Genomic DNA, 10645 nt, shown 5'->3' with positions numbered 1-10645 from the left:
GTCTGACTGCTCAGACTGAGTCAGAGTAAAGTTCACATGCTGACGTGTGGAGACATGAAACCTTGTTGTAGCTGCAGGTGTGAACACACTGATCCCAGATCAGCTCTGCTGTATTTGTAACATGAACATTTCTGCTGCAAAGCTTCAAATGTTCAGCATGTTTCTCTGTTTCCAGTCTATAGATCCAGTCACACTTTCTACCTTCACCTGTGCAGTAAAGACTGAGAGCAGAGCTGAAAGCAAGCGTCCAATCAGTGAGCAGCATCAACACCTGAGCTTCATTCAGACTCTGTTATTGAAGATGTTGTTGGTACAAAGTTCACCTGCTGCTCACATGAATCCATGAAAGATTTATTTCACTGATGTTTCTTCAAAGCTCATTTCAACCTGTTGAAGTCATGAATGAAAGTGCAGACTGAGAGTGGATCACATGATGTTTGAGGTGTGTCATGTGACATGTTCAGTATTGTCACACATGTCTAGATTGTCCCTGATATCATAACTGCTCAAACACTGATGATTATATTTCAAGAATTATTCCTGATGGCAGCAAAGTTTGAATGGAGCTCTCTGTCTGTGCTGATTTGTCGCCCTCTGGAGGTCAAAGCACAAACTGCATGATGTCACTGTAACCACCACAGTGACAGGAAGTGTTTTTATGACTGAAACACTGAAATGATGCTAACGGCTGTCGTTAGGCTCACTGACAGCAGTGCTGATGTGTTCATGTCAAACACTGGCTCAGGTCAGACTCCTTCATCCTTCTCCAGCGTGAGGCCGCCCTCAGACCCACAGGAGCTCTGACCTTTGACCTCCTGACTCTAACCATTTTAGTCTTGTTGCATCTTTAAATGCAAATCCATCCAAACTGTAGCCGAGCAAAAGAAGCTGGAAGCTGTTCTATGAATGATGTTCATCCCAGAGTCGTTTGGTACCGGGCCGTGAGAGTCGAGGCTCGGTGTGAAATTGATGGTTGATAGGTTTGTAGCATAAACCTGTTCGCTGGATCGTTCAATCCAGCTACACAGCAAAGCAAGACACGAGTAGTTCTTTATGTTTCTCGTGCACGGGAGAGAACTGGACCAATGCCGTTCCTTCGCTTGACCACAGTCGCTCTCGTCCGTTCCCTCGTAACACTGTTCTTTTATTGAGGTTACATGAATATACATAGGTTCATTAACATACACGTGAACAAAGGTACCAGTCTGTATGTTATGTAGGTGTGTGTGTGTGTGTGTGTGTGTGTGTGTGTGTGTGTGTGTGTGTGTGTGTGTGTGTGTGTGTGTGTGTGTGTGTGTGTGTGTGGAGTCAGAGTGTGACCCCATAAACGACTTCCCTAAACCTGCTGGTCTGGAAGTCCAGCAGTTCATCTAAACAAAAGGCACTTAGACTAAAACAGACATCCTACCACAGAACAATAAGAAGGTAGCACCTCTCCCATGATCCCAGGACGTGGGTGTGAATGCCAGAACACTCTGGAGTCACACAAAGTCTTTAAAGACTACTATCATTACACAATTGGTTCTACACCTCTAAGCATATATGGTTAGATATTCCCCAATAACAATGACAATGATAAAATATAAATCCAACAATGGTTTTCAGGGTTTTTATCGTTAACTTCGTTTCCCTGGGTCTTTTCCCATGTTGTAGTCGTGTGTCTTATTTTGAAAGAAATGTTTACGCGTTACCATAGCGACCAGAGAGCATTAAGGCTGCAGACAGGTGCATCCAACAACATTTTATTTTCCCTTATTTGATTTATGGACCTAACTGTATGAACTGGACTTTGGCTTTAATGCTGCTCCTCTTCATCATTGCTGTGTTGCATTTCCATCATTCTGCTGCTGGATTCACTGCAGGCTTTAACAAACACTCCTTTGGGTCCAGGCCCAGCCACGTGTTTGTAAGCTGCTGTGCTCCTCACAAATAAAGCCTGAAGCAGCTCAGACTGTTAGAAGCAGCACTGAGCCCTGTTACAGTTATAGTGTTAGAGCAGCGGCTGCAGCCTACAGCATTTAAACTAGCTGACAGTAAACACATCAGTCCAGATGTTACCACATTACTTTGTGATGCTGAGAGTTAAAGGAGACTGGCTGATTAAAATCCCATTCCTTACATCACCGTCCTCTGCTCTGACTGCTTTCATTTACTCACAATCAGAATACTTTTTTGATCCCAGGGGAAATTATTTAGGTTACAGTGCTGCAGCACAAACAGGAACAAAGACACAACACACTAAGTAAGAAATAGCACAACATACACAATATATACATGCATACATATGAGTCACTTATAAGTAACATGTGAGTGCTGGGGTCTATGACAGCAGGCAGGTCTGTATTTATGTCCAGGCTGACATGAACAGCTAGTAGTTCAGGGTTCAACACTCAGGAAAGTGTGTGACCTTCCACACTGACAGAAGATGCTAAACATGACTTTAAACTGTTGTTTGTTAAAGCCTCACAGATCTGAGAGCAGGGCTCAGTGGGTACATGAGCCTTTATACATGAAGGCTTTCTGTTTCCAGGAGAGGAAACATGTGATCCAGCTGTGTTTGGTCACATGGATCTGCTCTGCATGGATCACCTGACTAAAACATGTTGTTATTATTGTTCTTACAGTCTTAAATCGGTACATCAGGCGGGTCACATGACACCCGGGGGTGACAGCAGCATCTTTCCTCTTTAGAAAGCTGCTCTCTGTCCCAGGAGCTGTTGTCACAGTAACAGCAGGAACAGGAAGTCACATGCTCTCTGCTCTGTGATTGGCTGCTTCTTATCTCAGCTTCCTGCAGAGGGTGGGGTCTGCTGATGACGCACACCAACAGAAGTGTGACTTTCACTTCCTGTTTATTGCTGTTGTTCTTAAAGCTCTCAGGCGATGCTGCAGCGCCCCCTGCTGACACAAACTCCTCCCTCTGTCTCAGAGGTCACAGGTCAGCCTGCTGCAGAGGGTCTGCCTGTTCATGGACTTCCTGTTACAGAGACGGGTCTCAGCGTCAACACTAGTTTCTGATTGGACGGTGTGGAACCCCAGCTTCCTCCAGCCGACTGATGTGTGGATTCATCACTCTCTGTGGATCAGTGTAAGTCTGTGTGTGGGTCAGCTGCAGGACTTGTTTGACCTTTGACCCTGGCAGACAGAGCTGGTTACTGCTGTGTGACTCCTGCCGTCGCTCCACTTTAAATTTTACTTAAAATAAGTCCTGACATGGCCCCGCCCCCTCTGACCTGCTGCTCCTGGATGTGCTGAGGACACAGCGGAGGCTCAGAGGGGGCGGGGCTTTTCCCGTGGCGGTAACCAAACTGCATTAGGTCACTGCACTGCCAGTGATTAACCACACCTCTTCTGACTGACCTTTGACCTCTGACATGTTGATTTGATCCTTATTTAATGACGTCTTTTATCTAGTGATTTAATTCTGTGTATTTATATATGATGGTGTTCCTGCGTTCAGCCTCAGCTGATATCCACAGACGCTCCTATTGGCTGGTTTTAAAAACACATTTTTCCATTAAAGAGACTCTTTTAAAAACACGTCTGCCTGAAATTCACATTTCATTTATTTTGGGGGATTTTAACAGAGAGATAGAACTTTATGAATCCCTCATGTTTATCCTCCAGGAAATCCAGTTTGTAGCAGCAGAACACCGACAAATCTTTACACAGCACAGAATTAGGATATCAAATAAAGGGGAATAAGAGAACATGAATATAAGCATAAATATGTACATATATACACAGACCTCACACAGAGACAGCAGCTACACTGTGTGTGGATGTGATCCACAGTCACAGCTGTGGGTTTCAGTCAGTGTGTCTCTAACTTCATGGTCACATTTCAAAGCTTATTGGAGCCAGAAGATGTTCAAGTAAAAGATTTATTGCTGTACTCGTCTACCAGGATAACAGGAGGTTCATAAAGCTGTGTAATACTTCAGCTTTACATCATGCAGTAGTAGTTTATTAAACCCCCCAAAATATGACTATCCAGAGTTGGGACCAGGAAGCAGAGTTGCAGTCTTACACGCCTCTCTGCAGCTTCTCTCCTCCTGCTACCCCCCCAAAAACCCATCTCCATAGAGACTGTGTCAGCTCCCAAACAGAAAAAAACAAACTAAAAACCAGCAACAAACAACTTAAACATAAACAATCACAAAGAAAGAACAATACAGTATCCACATCTGAACCAAAGAGTAAAACAGTGAAATGTGGATTATTAAACATTAGGTCTCTCTCCTCCAAGTCTCTGTTAGTACATGTTAGTAAAAACATTTCTGCATTTTACCCATATTTTATTTTTAACTCAAAATCAAAGATTCCAGATTCTCCTACATGTTGGTTTTGAATCAGATAGGACGACAGATTTCAGGTGGCCCTGTGTCTTTCTCTATTACATTTGCCACTGTGTAACTCAAAGTTATTTAAGGACTAGTTTATTTCAATGGATGAGTTTACTGACTGACGCGCAGAAGAAATAGTTCTTTATGGAGCCTAGATGGTGTGAATGATGAGACCAAAGACTGCAATATCTTGTACCAAAAATATATTGAATAAATGGAGGAAAGGGGAAATGGAACAAAATAATTAACACAACACACAACATAAATGCCCACAATTAAATAATAAATCAATGCTGTGATCTTTCTGTGCAAAAGTCCTTTTTGGTCCTCTTCTTTTTAAAGTTCGCTTTCAAGGTATTCCTCCTTAGAGTCCAGCTTCATACAAATGGGGAAATATGTCCGTAATCCAAAGACGGCTAAGTGGGGGAAAGAGGGTGTTAGGTATTTTAGTACCGTGGTAGCATTTACTGGATATTGTTTTATAGTGACATTATGCAGGAAAACTCTGTCATTCAATAAGGCCCCTTTTGTTTTAGTTATTTTTCTCTTTGACCCAAGAATTGATGTGTGAGAATCACAGGCTGGTACAAGGTTGAAATACCACAGAGATCACTCCCTCAGCTACATTAGTTTCTTAATCTTTTAGACGCCTGTTGAAGGCCAAATGGTTTGTTTCAGATTTCACTAATGTAAGAACTCTTCGTTTTGTGCCTTGAAAATATGTCGCTGAGATAATCACAATTGTAGCTGAACTGATACACTACACAAAGGATGCTTCTTCACCCATGGGCAGGAAGACACTGCCTTATCTTGGTCTGTACTGGTTTAAACTGATAAATCTGCTGTCTCATGAATTTTACCCTCTATATAAACTGTTGTACTTGTGAATAAAGTGGAGTCAATTTGGGAAGACAATCTAAAGCAGTCTCTGTTTTCTTGTTCTCCCAAGCTGCTCCCGAGCTCGTACTAACACGCTGAATGGCATGCTTGAATATTACTTGAGAATATATTTGACTGTGTTACAGACTAAGGGACATTCTCTGCTGATAGGTGAAGGTACATTCTCTGCTGATAGACGTCCACGCCTCGGAGGAAGTCGATCCACGGATTAGGCCCTGGAAACAGTTTCCTTCAATTTTGGTGTCAGAAGTGGGATCCTGACGAAGGTAGGCACTCGTCTTTTATTTTATAGGACTGTGTTATGCCTTTCTCAGTGATCCACATAGAAACGGGATACGCTGACGAGGCCTTCTTCAGTGGCCCACATAGTAACAAGTGGGATACACTGAGGAGCCTTCTTTAGTGGCCCACATAGAAACACAGGAAGTTGCCTGTTGTTTTGTAAATAAAAGCAGAAAGGACACAGGAAGTTGCCTGCTGTCATAAACTAAGAAGTTGCTCACCAGCAGAAAGGACACAGGAAGTTGCCTGGGGTCATAAAACGAGAAGTTGCTCGTTAAAAAGTGAGAAGTTGCTCACTAAAAAGATAAAATTGCTAGCAAAAAATCAAGTAACCTCAGGTGTGCCACAGCAAAAATAAATACTAACCTAAATCCTCCTAGCGTGTAAACCCCTCTGGAAATCACTGAACATGGGTCAGAATTATTCAAAGACCACAGACAGGTCCGATAAAAAATCTAAAGTACCTGTAAAACCAAAAATTAATAAAATACAAAATAAAGTCTCAAATAACGGCTCAGTACAACTCCCATTTCCGGTTACGTGTAACCCACGTCCGCGAATTGGTGAAGACGTCCATGATCACGTATCCAGAACGTGTGGAAGTGCTTATGTGACTGACTTTGTTTACAACTTACGGACTGTAAGTTCAATGCATTCTAATTTATTTCCGGAGCCCTATCCCGAACGATTATCGCCAGAAAACAGGTCAGTAAAACTGAAGGCCAGTGCAGATACTACCACGAAAGCTAAAAGTGTTAAGATAAAGTTGAATTTTGATGTAGAAGGCTCAGAGGAAAGTGAGAAACTAATGTATGCAGGATTACCCGCTCCAGCACAGCAAGGAAGTTTCAGAGGACGGAAGGATAAAAGTAGAGATATGTGTTTTTATTGTGGCTCAGTTTTCCAGCAGCCGCAGACACCCAGAGCAAAAATGAATTTGTGTATTTCATTTAACATAAAGGGTGAAATGTTTGCTGACACTGATAACAGCTTATGTTTTCTCTGCCCTATGTACCGACATGATGGAGAAGGAACATCCTCTGTGTCAGCTGGACCCTCAGCAGAGAATGAACTCAACATCCTTTTTGTCCGGTACTCTATGTCACACACTGTGCCAAAAAAAACGTGTACAGACGCCACTACCAGGTAATCCCATGACTGGGAGCCACACTTTTGTTTCTCTAAGGTCAAACAGTGATTTTGTCACATAACTCAGACATAGTTTATGACATAACTACACCATGTCGTCACATAGATCTAACCTACCCTATCGACTGTACTATTTCTGCACTTACCTTGCCAGCTGAATACCAGAATATGACATTGTGGTCTAAAAGTGAGAATGATATAGGATTTATTGACTGTACACTTTATCACGTACACCTATTAAAACACAACAAGCCAGTATATGTCAAGCAACATCCCATTTCTGCCGAAAAAGCCTCAGCCCTAGATGTCATGATAGGAGATTTATTGACTACAGAAGTAATAAAGCCCACACTCCTGTCAATCCTGTGCCAAAGCCTAACAAACCTGGCATATGGCGTTTCATACAAGACTTAAGGCAAATTAATGCAGTCAACATTCCTCTGCCACCTCTCGTTTCAGATGTTCACAGCATATTGACATGCATTGCATACACATTTTACCGTGGTGGATTTGTGCTCCGCCTTTTTCTCAGTACCTGTGCATGAAGACACACAGCCGTTATTTGCATTCACACATAGAAATAAGCAGTACACTTGGACTCGTCTGCCTCAAGGCATGATAGACAGCCCTGCTGCTTTCTCAATGGTGATCTGTGCTACCCTGGACAGCTTTACTCCTCCAGGGCTGCACCCTGATCCACACGTGGATGACCTCCTCCTCTGTGCTCTGAGTGAAAAACTATGTCAAACTGCTACACACATGCTTCTCCAGCACCTCCAAAAGACTGGCCACAAAGCATCAGCAAAGAAAATGCAGTACTGTCAGACTTCTGTTCAATATTTGGGATTCACACTGTCTCACGGAAAACGTTCCATGACTGCAGACAGGGTCAAAGCTGTGACCTCCGTCCCTCGGCCCACTACACAGAAGGAAATGTTGTCCTTCCTAGGCATGGTGAACTATTGCAGACAGTGGATACCAGACTGTTCTTTTCATGACCACATTCTGCGTGACTGTTGTAAAAAAGACAAGCCTCCTCGAATACTGTGGTCCACAGAAATGACTGCCTCTTTCAATGCATTACAGGGAGTGCTGACCTCCGCCACTCAAAGGTGCTGCCTGAATTGTTCAGGGAATGCCGGCCTGCCTGAGAGCAGTAGCAGCTTGCTCTATCATGATAAGGGACTGCGAGAAGCTCACACTCTCACATGACACTATTCTACACACCAATCACCAGGTCACGACCATTCTAGCAAACATAACTACACAACACATGACCGCACAACGTCGCTCAGGTTATGAAGCTACACTGACTTCAACAGCAAATCTCACTATAAAAGCAAGCAGCACACCCAATTCGCCAGCACACTTACTTATTCGTATGCTGTGTTCCTCTGACCGACAGGATGGTTCAGACGACCCTGACGATCATGACTGCATGACACGTATACAGGAATCCACAGCACCATGTCCAGATTTAGAGCAAACACCTATCCCAGACTCAGCCACGGTTTATGTGGACGGGTCCTGTTCAAGGCCGAGTGACAACTCATTTCTTTGTGGCTATTCAGTGGTAACAGTGCCTGACATCATACTAGAGGCTCACTCATTACCATTTCACTCAGCACAAAAAGCAGAGCTCATGGCTTTAATACGCGCCTGTGAGCTACATTTGGATAAGCATGTGACAATTTACGCAGACAGCCGCTATGCATTTGGCGTTGTGCATGACTTTGGCACATTGTGGAGACAGAGAGGATTTAGATCTGCTGATGGAAAATAAATTGCTAATTCTGATCTTGTGCAAAGACTTTTTCAGGCTATACAGCTACCATCGGCTGTTGCAGTTGTAAAAACGAAAGGACACAGTACAGCTGACACAGACGAAGCAACAGGTAATGCCTTAGCAGACGTGACAGCCAAGGCTGCAGCTCCCACCTCCGCAGGAAGTATTATCTGTGCCCCTACAGCTGCCACTTGTTACACTCCCAGACTATTTAGACACAAATGTTGATTTAAAATTCATACAAGAGCAAGCCTCTGCATGTGATTACACCTATTGGGAGAATAATGACTGTACCTTAGATGACAGAGATGGCCTATACAAAAATCTTAAGGGTTTGATTGCCCTCCCATATTCCCTGATGCCAGTCCTTGCCCGACATTTTCACTGTGTGAGTCATGTCGGACAAAGAGGGGTAATAGGGGCAATAAAATCAAGATTTGTAATTGAGAAAACATCACATGCAGTAAAAGCATATTAACAACCTGTCTAACATGTGCACGAACTAATGTAGGAAAATCAAAAGCAAAACATCAGCATTTACCACAACCAGATTTTCCATTTCATACATTATGACTCCATCTGCAGTAACCAAATTATTTCCATTTGAAATAAGACTATTTCCAACACCATGGTCAGCTTCCAGAGGGGCACCGCTAGTAGAAGGTGATGTATATTGCATTGTCCACTGATGTTCACAACCTGGTAGAAAAACTGAATAATAACTATCAGAAAGTTTGTCTCTCTCAGCCTTTCCCCTCCACGGTTCCACAAGTGGAGACAAGGAGATGCGTGTTGGAGAAGTCACTAAAACCAAGGACACTCTGGGAGGCCGCGCGTGTTCCAGCCCCAGACTGTACTGGCAGTGACGAAGAACCAGCATCCTCACAGACGGACAACCTCAGTGGATTCATGCCAGCAGGGTTAAGACCAGCCCCACCAAACCACCTAAGGCGTCGGATCAAGTAGATGACGTCTCCGGCGAGCCAGCGCCCGGATTCAATACACCTATAGATGACGACTCAGGCGAGCCAGCGCCCGGATCCAATACACCTACACACACACAATCACTGATTAACACACAACGCCTGAAAGAGCCAAGACTCAGAAAGCCCTTTGATCCCCCGCCTGAACAACAACAAGGTACTCGAACATCCAGCAGGAACAGAAAGCCTAGAGTACCACACAATGTCTAACCTGATAAAGATAGACTCGTTTCATCCTGATAATGGAGAAAATGAAATGCCCATTGTCATCACACGACGCTTATACGGGGTCTCTCGAACCTGGGACCAGGCCAGGAGACGACTAAAGAACTGTCTTTTTTATATATTTAGGTTATTAATCATATCTACTGCATTAACCTTAGGATTTTTATTTACTATTTCGTATTGTAAAGTGCAACCCTGTTCAAATTTCTGCAAGCCACATTTTCAATGATAACCCATATAGCTACTAGTACAGCTACTTCAATGTATTTGCAATTAGCACAAATTGATCCTGAGGATGTGCCAGATGTTACCAATGATGTTCCTGATGTGTATATTGAACATTAGGTTGTGAACTATTACATTTTATGATTTGCTTTTTATATTATGTTATTACATTTGTGATTTTTCCTTTCTATTTGAGTTATTATTTTTAAAAATAATAAAAGAGGGGAACTGTTAGGTATTTTAGTACCATGGTAGCATTTACTGGATATTGTTTTATAGTGACATTATGCAGGAAAACTCTGTCATTCAATAAGGCCCCTTTGTTTTAGTTATTTTTCTCTTTGACCCAAGAATTGATGTGTGAGAATCACAGGCTGGTACAAGGTTGAAATACCACAGAGATCACTCCCTCAGCTACATTAGTTTCTTAATCTTTTAGACGCCTGTTGAAGGCCAAATGGTTTGTTTCAGATTTCACTAATGTAAGAACTCTTCGTTTTGTGCCTTGAAAATATGTCGCTGAGATAATCACAATTGTAGCTGAACTAATAAACTACACAAAGGATGCTTCTTCACCCAAGGGCAGGAAGACGCTGCCTTATCTTGGTCTGTACTGGTTTAAACTGATAATCTGCTGTCTCATGAATTTTACCCTCTATATAAACTGTTGTACTTGTGAATAAAGTTGAGTCACTTTGGGAAGACAATCTAAAGCAGTCTCTGTTTTCTTGTTCTCCCAAGCTGCTCCC

This window comes from Maylandia zebra, linkage group LG2 (assembly GCF_041146795.1).
Source record: "Maylandia zebra isolate NMK-2024a linkage group LG2, Mzebra_GT3a, whole genome shotgun sequence".
NCBI classification, from domain to species: Eukaryota; Metazoa; Chordata; class Actinopteri; order Cichliformes; family Cichlidae; genus Maylandia; species Maylandia zebra.
This window is presented reverse-complemented; position numbering follows the sequence as displayed.